The sequence below is a fragment of the Pan troglodytes genome, chromosome 1, assembly GCF_028858775.2.
Source record: "Pan troglodytes isolate AG18354 chromosome 1, NHGRI_mPanTro3-v2.0_pri, whole genome shotgun sequence".
In the NCBI taxonomy this organism is placed as follows: domain Eukaryota; kingdom Metazoa; phylum Chordata; class Mammalia; order Primates; family Hominidae; genus Pan; species Pan troglodytes.
The window spans coordinates 225,264,678-225,275,335 of NC_072398.2; the positions used below are offsets into that span (position 1 = coordinate 225,264,678).

A 10,658-nucleotide genomic window follows, 5' to 3' on the forward strand; every position below is an offset into this window, starting at 1 on the left:
CCGGCCTGTTTTTTTTTCTTACGACCAGAAGAGTCCTTTCTTAAACAGGGATCTTAGATGTAATTGCACTTTTCAGCTGAGTAAGAGGAGAGAAATACAAGAAAAGAGCCATTCATTCGCTGAACACATGTTGAGAACTCTCTGTGCCCTGAGCCACTTTGGGGAGACAATGATAACTTGAATCCACAGTATTATAGAGGGAAGAAAGAAGACAGACAGCTAAGCAAGTAATTCTACTGCGATGAGATGAGCATGAGAGGAGGAGGAAGGAAATGATTGTCTCCAAACCCCAGCATCCTCAGAGTCAAATGTCTCCAAAGCATAAACCACACTGGAAATGTATGCTTGGAGGTGAAGATGAGATGCAAATGTTTGATAATGAACAGGCATATGAGAAATTTATTTCAGCTCCCCTCCTTACCACTACCCCGGACCTGCAATCCTTCCATCTCTATTAAAAAGAATTAAAAACAAACAAACAAACAAGGTGTATCCTGAGAGCTTTGCACAGATTAATTTTTACAGTGGGTGAAGCCCACAAAAGTGCAGCCTTTGGTTACGAAGAACTGTGATAACAAAAGCGGTATCCATGGTAACTGATCAGAAACATAGGAAATCTATGACGAATCTCTGATGAAACAGATAATCCGACTAGATGATACTGACTCATTAATCTAGTTATGGAACCTTACAAGAAAACTAATTGTACCTTCAGAGAAGCAGGAGACCCACGTCTCAACACAGTATCCATCTGCATCAGGGATTCCAAGGGAATCACCTTTTTCTCTGAAAATAGATAGGGATCTGAGACCCAAAATCTCAGTGTGTGTTGGCAAGTTGGGGGACGGGCAGGAGGCATGTAATGAGGAAGAGCTTGCATATTCTGATGGGGAAAATTTAGCCTCACTTTCTTGATTCACTTATCTCATGGGCATTTAATATATCCACTGGCCCATGCGTGTAATCCCAACACTTTGGGAGGCCGAAGTGGGAAGACTGCTTGAGATCAGCAGTCTCAAAAAAAAAATCTTGTTTTTTTTGAGACAGGGTCTCACTGTCACCCAACCTCCCCCTCCCAAGTTCAAGCGTTTTTCCTGCCTCAGCCTCCTGAGTAGCTGGGACTACAGGCATGCACTATGACTCCCAGCTAATTTTTGTATTTTTAGTAGAGACGAGGTGTCACCATGTTGGCCAGGCTGGACTTGAACTCCTGACCTCAGGTGGTCTGCCCGCCTCGGCCTCCCAAAGTGCTGGGATTACAGGCATGAGCCACCGTGTCTGGCCTACAAAGAAATTTTACAGGTATGGTGGCGCGCCTGTAGTAACAGCTACTTGGGATGCCGAGGTGGGAGGATTGTTTGAGGTTGGGAGTTCAAGGCTGCAGTGAGCTATGATCGCACCCCAGCACTCCAGTCTGGGTGACAGAGTGAGACCCTGTTTCAAAAAAAGAAATTTTTTTTAAGGCCAGGCAAGGTGGCTCATTCCTATAATCCCAGCATTTTGGGAGGCCTAGACAGGCGGATCCTCTGAGGTCAGGAGTTCGAGACCAGCCTGGCCAACATGGGGAAACCCTATCTCTACTAAAAATACAAAAAAATTAGCGTGGTGGCGTGCACCTGTAATCCCAGCTACTCAGAGCCTGAGGCAGGAGAATCACTTGAACCCGGAAGGTGGAGGTTGCAGTGAGCCGAGATTGCACCACTCCACTGCAGCCTGGGCAACAGAGTGAGACTCCCTTGCAAAAAAAAAAAAAAAAAAAAAAAAAAAAAAAAAAAAAAAACAGGTTCAAGCGATTTTCCTGCCTCAGCCTCCTGAGTAGCTGGGATTACAGGCGCATGCCACCGTGCCTGGCTAATTTTGGTATTTTTAGTAGAGACGAGGTTTCACCATGTTGGTCAGGCTGGTCTCAAACTTCTGACCTCATGATCTGCCTGCCTCAGCCTCCCAAAGTGTGGAGATTACAGGCGTGAGCCACCGTGCCCGGCCAAAACCAAAATTTTTAAAAATCTACTGTGGATTCACAGATTGATGTTGAATATTGAAAGGCACGTTTAAGAAAGAGGTAAAGTCCTGTGTTTGGGGAACCCTCTGCCCAGGCCTCTGAAGCAGGAAAGGTCCAAGGAAATTTGTGCCAAACTTTGCAGAAGGACTTTAGCTTTGTGTGTGTGTGTGTGTGTGTGTGTGTGTGTGTGTGTGTGTGTGTGTGTGTGTGACAGCGACAGGATTTCGCTCTGTCATCCAGGCTGGAATGCAGTGGTGCAATCATAGCTCACCACAGCCTCCATCTCCCGAGCTCAAGCAATCCTTCCGCTTCAGCCTCCCGAGTAGCTGGGACTACAGACATGCACCACTGTGCCCACCAGGACTTTAGCTTAATTCTCACAGACTTAGGAGAGACATATGCCATGCACAAGACCCCAGCAAAGGCCTGGGGTGTGATTGCTTGGCAATTAGCCCTGGCCCAGTGGCATTTCTGCTAATGTGGCTTGGAGAGTAACCTGCAACCCTAGGCATGGATGGATAGGACTTTATGCCCAGCTCTTCCTCTTTCTATGAATGTCTCTATACACAAAAGCTGGACAGAATTATGGACCTTCCCCTTCTTGCTTTGTGGGGACCTTGTGAACATGCACTATGTGCTGTTCACTTCTGAAAGAAATAGCACATAGGCGGCCGGGCGCAGTGGCTCACGTCTGTAATCCCAGCACTTTGGGAGGCCGAGGCGGGTGGATCACGAGGTCAGGAGATCGAGGCCATCCCGGCTAACACGGTGAAACCCCATCTCTACTAAAAAATACAAAACATTAGCCGGGCATGGTGGCGGGCGCCTGTAGTCCCAGCTACTCGGGAGGCTGAGGCAGGAGAATGGCCTGAACCCGGGAGGCGGAGCTTGCAGTGAGCCAAGATCGCGCCACCGCGCTCCAGCCTGGGCAACAGAGTGAGACTCCGTCTAAAAAAAAAAAAAGAAAGAAAGAAAGAAAGAAAAGAAATAACACTACATAAATCATATGGGCTGAAATTTAATTTTTATATTACAATCGAGAAAATCAAGCCTGTGAAGATGGCCCTAAGGTCAGCTGAAGGAAACGGGAATTGATTTCTTCATGAAGTCATGGTGTGACAAACCCCTGGCCAGATGTGACCTGGCAAATGTCCACATCTGCATCAGAGAACCCACACTGTCATCCTCTCATACTTAGAAAACAGTTTAATAACGTGGCAGGGAGTGATTACATTAACCGTGGAACAGCTGCCTATCTGATGAATTGGAATGGGCAGCAGTATATGCAAGTTACATTTCAGAGTCAGTGAGTTTTGATAATTGAGTTTATCCGTAGCAATGAGTACAGTTCTAGGAAGTCTAGATAAAAGCGTTATGGGTTCTGTTGGCTTAAGTGTTTCCTGAGCAAGGACCATTAGCTTTGTGTGACTTTTTTGGACTTTTTGTTGTCATTACATCTGGGATAGAACTTCAGTGTTCTCCAGCCTCGTTGCTACCCCACAGAACCCCTTTTTATTGTTTTTGTTTTTTGTTGTTGTTATTTTGAGACAGGGTCTCACTCTGTCCCCCAGGCTGGAGTGCAGTGGTGTGATCTCAGCTCACTTCAACCTCCACCTCCGGATTCCAGTGTTTCCCCTGCCTCAGCCTCCCGAGCAGCTGGGACTACAGATGCACACCACCACACCCAGCTAATTTTTGTATTTTTGGTACAGACGGTTTTCTTCATGTTGTCCAGGTTGTTCTCGAACTCCTGGCCTCAGGTTATCTTCCCACCTCGGCCTCCCAAATGTTGGGATTACAGGCGTGAACCACCTTGCCCGGCCCTAATCTCTTCTTATGAAGACAGCAGTCATGTGGGATTACAGCCCACCCTAATGACCTCCTTTTAACTTAATTACCTCTTGAAAGACCCTATCTCCAAATAGAGTCACAATCTGAGGTACTAGGGGTTACAATTCATATGAATTCATATGAATTTGGGGAACCATAGCATCAAGATTTACGTTTACCTTATATATTCATGTTATAATATATACTACATATGTTAATATAATATACTTATGTTATAATTTATAATATATATTTATGCTATACAATATAACTATTATATATATATTTAAAAATCATCTGTCAATCGTGCAAAATAAATTTGATAGGCCCCAGGCATAGTGTGGAAGTGGAAGGAGTGAAAACAAGGTGAATCTGGAAGATGCAGCACGTAGCGCTGTAAAATAGCACAGGTGCAATAAGCGGAGAGCGATAAAAGGTGGTAGTAATTAAACGCTGGCCAGGATGGTGCAATCCCTAACTACCACAGGAGCTCGGGGAAGGGAGAGAAATCGGCGGTGGGCAGAAAGTGTGGAAGAGGCTTGTAGAGGGGTTGGACCTCAAAGCATGGGGCGGTTGTAGGTAGGAGAATTAAGGGGGAGCTACCTTAATAAAGAGGTGCAGGCAGAACCATGAGGACTGGCTTCATAGCTGGAGCTCCAGTTTGCAAAGCTCTCTATTTAAGGTCTGGACAGGACTGCATTGCTGGGGTCTTCTCAGCCAAACTCATTAGCTTAGGAAGCCGCTGCTCAGGGCACAGTATTTAAATATGCAGGACTCTGCCCTTGCGTCTTAATTGATCCTGAAGCAATGCCCAGACATAACGCTGAGAACCCCAGTCAGCAGGAAGAGCACTTCCTTCATTCAGTGACTTGGTATTTTGCATCGGCATCCTATTGGAACCCACCAGGCAACCTCTTACTGCCTCCGAAGCCCTCTGAGGAACTTACAAATGCCAGCCCCCGACGGGGGAGAAAGGTGGGGCACCACAGTGGGAGCAGTCACAGGAACCTGACACCCGCTGTCGGGTACATGGCTGTGCGTGTTTCAGTGGGACTGATTTATTTTTTTACTTATTTTTAGACAACCTCAAATAACAATCTAGAAAAGCCAGACTCCAGAGAACAATGAGAAAATGTAGAGAAGCCAAATATAAAAATACCGGCACATGCAAAACATAAAACAAAATAAAAAAATCAATTCACTTCCACAGATTACAAGTGGAAATTCCCAGAGGGACGAGTAGATTTTTGGAAGAGAAAAAGAGATTATATTTTATGGGAAGAGATACAATAACCATTCTCTTCCCATAAAACAAGTGATGGAAGATTGTCTCTGCTTCATAGATATACACTGCACATTTTCAGGATGATACTAACAGGAAATCAATAGGATCTTTTATATGTGAAAAGACATTATCTCTCCGGACTCCCAGCACGGCTAATCGGGCTACAGAAGATCTTCACGAAAACTTACCACTGGCCATTAATCTTGGTCCTGGGACAGTAAGTAGCCTGCAAATCCAGATCTTTGTTTACTTTTAAATTATACTTATTATTATTATTTTTTTTTATGGGGGAGATAATCGCGTTCAAAGCATCACCCTCCATTAGAGCCACAGAGCCTCCAGATGACAAGTGTCTCCACAGCAGACCAGATGCTCCCAGAGAGCCCCTCCTGCCCACATCCACGCTGGGTGATGGCCATGTCATTAGCCACCAGAAGCTTTATCTGGGTATAATTTGATAGCTATGACAGGCTCAGCGGGATTTATGGGATCTCCTGGTTTTTGCCTTTATTAATCTAAAATAGAACCAAAGTTAATATTAGCAAAAAACACTTTGTGCTGGGGTCATTTACCCATGAAAGGCTTTGGTGACTGGTGGCTTTGAACATTTATTATACAAGTGTTCTTGGCCAGCTCTAGGTCATGAGCCTCATGATGGCCGACAGACTACACATTCTGGCCTCTCCTGCCACGGGAGTATCTAACCACTGTCCTGGTAAGACCCTTTCTTTTTCCAAGACACCTTAATCATCACAGGGTATAGAGCCCATTAGTATCAAGTTTGGATTTAGCACTGGCAGAGCCAGTGGCATTAGTTTGCTCCAGCTGCCCTAACCAAGTACCAAAGTCTGGGTGGCTTAAAACAACAGAAATCTCAGTGGGGCACAGTGGTTCATGCCTGTAATCCCAGCACTTTGGGAGGCCAAGGCGGGAGGATCACTTGAGGCTAGGAGTTTGAGTCTGGGCAACATAGTGAAACCCCCATCTCCAAGAAAAATACAAAAAAAAAAAATACACACAAAAAAAATTACAGGCATAGCAGTATGTGCCTGTAGTCCCTGCTACTTGGGAGGCTGAGGTGGGAGCATTGCTTGAGCCCAGGAGGTCAAGGCTGCAATGAGCCAGGATCATGCCACTCTACTCCAGCCTGGGTGACAGAGACTGATATATACATATATATATATATGATATATATGTGTGTATATATACACGTATATATGTATATATATACACGTGTATATATACACGTATATATGTATATATATACACGTGTATATATACACGTATATATGTATACATATATACGTATATATACACATCTCATATATATATACACACATATATATATATGACAGAACATATATATATTCTCTCATAGTTCTGGAGGCTTGAAATCTAAACCCAGGCATCCCCAAGGCCATGCTTTCCCTGGTGGCTGTAAGGGAGGATCCTTCCTTGTCTTTGCAGCTTGCAGAGGTTGCCTCGACATCCCTCGACTTGCAGACCCATAATCATGCCCAAAAGGTGGCCGTCTCCTCCCTGTGTCTTCACATCATCTTCCCTCTGTGTGCACCTGTGTCCGAATTTCCCCTCTTTAAAAGGACACCAAGGCCGGGCACGGTGGCTCACGCCTGTAATCCCAGCACTTTAGGAGGCCAAGGCGGGAGCATCATGAGGTCAAGAGATGAAGACCATCCTGGCCAACATGGTGAAACCCCATCTCTACTAAAAATACAAAAATTAGCTGGGCGTGTTGACGGGTGCCTGTAGTCCCAGCTACTCGGGAGGCTGAGGCAGGAGAAACGCTTGAACCCGGGAGGCAGAGGTTGCAGTGAGCCGAGATCACGCCACTGTACTCCAGCCTGGCCACAGAGCGAGACTCTATCTCAAAAGAAAAAAAAAAAAGACACCAGTCGTATTGGATTAGGACCCACCCTAATGATTTCTTTTTTTTTCTTTTTTCTTTTTTTTTTTTTTTGAGACAACGTTTCATTCTTGTGGCCCAGGCTGGAGTGCAGTGGTGCGATCTTGGCTCACTGCAACCTCTACCTCCCAGGTTTAAGTGATTCTCCTGCCTCAGCCTCCTGAGTAGCTGGGACTACAGGCATGAGCCACCGTGCCCAGCCTAATGATTTCAATTAAATTACTTCAAAGGCCCTATCTCCAAATACAGGCACATTCTGAGGTCCTGGGCATAGGACTTGCCTTCAACATAAGAACTGGGGGACCCAATTCAACCCATAACAGCCCTCAAAAGACCTCCCTCGTATTAAATGCAGACTAGATCATTCCTAATATGATCACTGTAGATTGGGGTTCTCAGCTTCAGCATAGTTGACATCTGTCCAGGTAATTTTTTGTTATGGGAAGCTTTCCAGAGCATGACATAGGGTATTTATTAATAGCAGGATCTCAGGCCTCTACCTGCTAGATGCCAGTAGCACTTCTCCTCTCCCTTGTAAGAACCAAAAATGTCCCCATTTATTCATTTATTGCCAAATGTCCCCTGCAAGGGGAAGAGCGCCCCCAGTGGAGAGCCACTGAATTAAGTGAAATGTAGGCCGACCTTAGAGAAGCATTGCAAGGGGACTGAACACAGATGAGGAGGTTACAGTGCTCACACATCAGGCAGAGAATCTTCCCTAAAAGCGGCGGATTCTGAGGAACCCCCTAAATGTCCAGATTCCTTCATGAATTTCAAGAGTGGTTATTGTGTGCCAAGTATATATCAGGCGCTGATCTGGGCACTGGAGGAAAAAAGAGAACAGGACATTTTATTTTTATTTATTTATTTATTTTGTTGTTGTTTTTTGAGATGGAGTCTCACTCTGTCACCAAGGCTGGAGTGTAGTGGCATGATCTCGGCTCACTGCAAGCTCTGCCTCCCAGGTTCAAGCGATTCTCCTGCTTCAGCCTCCTGAGTAGCTGGGATTACAGGCGTCCGCCACCACGCCTGGCTAATTTCGTATTTTTAGTAGAGACGGGGTTTTGCCATGTTGACCAGGCTGGTCTTGAACTCCTGACCTCAGGTGATCCACCTGCCTCAGCCTCCCAAAGTGCTAGAATTACACGTGTGAGCCACCATGCCTGGCTGAGAACAAGACATTTTAAAACCCCTGCCTTAAATATCATACATTTGAGTGGAGAAGACTGAAAATAAATAAGATAAATAAAATATGTAGAATGCTGGATCATCATATGTGTGAATGTGAAAAAAAAAAAAAGGGAAGCAAGGAGGACAAGAAGTGCTGGGAGGATGAAAAAAAAGTGCTTTTTGTGTGTGTGTTAGATGGAGTCTCGCTCTGTCGCCCAGGCTGGAGTGCAGTGGCACGATCTCGGCTCACTGCAACCTCTGCCTCCCAGGTTCAATCAATTCTCCTGCCTCAACCTCCCAAGTAGCTGTGATTACAGGCACGCACCACCACACCCAGCTAATTTTTGTATTTTTAGGAGAGATGGGGTTTCGCCATGTTGGCCAGGCTGGTCTCAAACTCCTGAGCTCAAGCAATCTGCCTGCCTTGGCCTCCCAAAGTGCTGAGATTACAGGCATGAGCCACCACGACCAGCCTGGGATGCTGAGATTTTCCAGGGTGGCCCGGGCAGGGCTCACTGAGATGTGGGGACAGGCTGAGAATGGGGGAGTGGGCATCGAATCATGCAGATTCAGGAAGAGCATTGTAGCAGGAGGGAATAGCCAGGGCAAAGGCCCTGAGGCAGGAGCATCCCTGGGGAGTCTGAGGAACAGGAGGAGGCCTGTGGGGCTGGGGCAGCGTGGACAACAGGGAGAGGGTGGCAGATAGAGTCAGTGAGGGAGGGGCGGGAGACAGATGACGGAGAGCTTTCGGGTCATGGCAGAGACAGGCTGGCACCCTGAGAGTTATGAGGAGCCAGTGGAGCTCCTATGTGTGTGTGGCGGGGGGTGCGGGAGGTGGGGGGTAAATCAGCCAACATTTAGCAGGATTCCTCTAACAAGGGGCTGAAGAAGTGCCAGGGCAGAAGTCCAGCTATGTGACTATTACTACATCCAAGAGAGAAACAGGGATCCACGGACTAGCGCGGTGGGTGGCGTGAAGTGCGGGGAGATCCTAGATGGATGTGTTTGACGGCAGTGCCAACGAGATTCGCTGATGTGCCAGACCTGGGCTCTGAGAGAGCGGGGAGGTCTTCGGCTTCAGCAAACGGAAGACAGAGCCGCGATTAATTTGAGACGAGGAGTCAGCAGAAGCAGCAGCTTTGGAGGGAATATCAGAACGTTTGCTATTTGTTTTCATTGGGGTAAAACAGACATAACATAAAATGTGCTCTTTTAGCCACTGTGAAGGGCACAGTTCTGTGGCCATTACTACCTTCACACTGTTGTGCAGCCATTGTCACCACCCATCTCCAGAACCAGGGCAGGAAGCCCGGGCACTTCGACACTGAGTTCCATAGTGGAGCCAGGTACAAGTTGGCCTAAAGATAGGGTTACAGCCAGCTGGGCGTGATGGCTCACGCCTGTAATCCCAGCACTTTGAGGGGCCGAGGCGGGTAGATCACCTGAGGTCAGGAGTTCGAGACCAGCCTGGCTAACATGGTGAAACCCCCATCTCTACAAAAATACAAATATTAGCCAGGCCTGGTGGCGGGCGCCTGTAGTCCCAGCTACTTGAGAGGCTGAGGCGGGAGAATCAGTTCAACCCAGGAGACAGAGGTTGCAGTGAGCCAAGATCACACCACTGTGCTCCAGCCTGCGTGACAGAGCAAGACTCCATCTAAAAAAATAAAAGAAAGATAGGGTTGTCAGATGTCCCTCTTCTCCAGGGACAGACCAGATTCTAGCCATTGCCCTATAATTAATAGCGGCTCTTCTCACTCTGGAAAGTGTTTGAGTCTGGGTGATAACATGGCCACCCCTCTTACTCTGAAGTAAGAACTCCCAGGCAGCATCTCTTGTAAAGTAAAGATGCAGAGCTTCAGGGACTCAGAACCTCCACCTGCGCTCCTCCACTAGAGGCACATCTCAGTTACTTGGACCCAGTTCAAGGATGGGTGAAGGCCTGTTTTTGCCAATGACTAAACAACCTTGGAGAAGTCTGTGCACATCGGTCGCTATGTCCTTGGTTCTGGCAGGAAGCAAATGTAAACTCCCGGTCGTGAGGGCAACCGCATAGCCTTGGGTCTCCTTTCCTCCTCCACTCACTGGTTCTGACGCACTAAACAAATGATAAGCCTAGATTGCTAGTCTTTGGCTGTGATATCTCCTGCTAGAACTTCCATCTCTCCCACAGCCTACCCTGTGGGACCATCTGCTTCTTTACAGCAAATCTCACCTCACCTGTTGACATTTACATGCACATGCCAAAACTAAGAGAAAGCCTGAAGAATGTGGGACATGAGGAGCTGGGATGTTCCTGGGTCGCTCCACGCTTCATGAGTCAGGCAGGCTGGAATGTGGTTGAAAATCAGGGAGTTATGGATACACATTCCAAAGTCCCCGGTGACATGTTCAGAATGAACGGAACTCCATGACAGGCAAAAACAACAGCCCTTGTTTAATTCTGA

At 46.9% G+C, this 10,658-nt stretch overlaps 1 long non-coding RNA gene across 1 annotated transcript; it reads right to left on the bottom strand.

The window, feature by feature from the left end:
- Window positions 1–5,339: 5,339 nt before the first annotated feature.
- LOC100614586 (uncharacterized) lies at window positions 5,340–7,769 on the bottom strand. The gene is made up of 2 exons (XR_169033.3): window positions 7,684–7,769; window positions 5,340–5,632 (listed from the first exon to the last, which is right to left on the bottom strand). It is a non-coding gene; the product is annotated as an uncharacterized LOC100614586 (long non-coding RNA).
- Window positions 7,770–10,658: the final 2,889 nt, after the last annotated feature.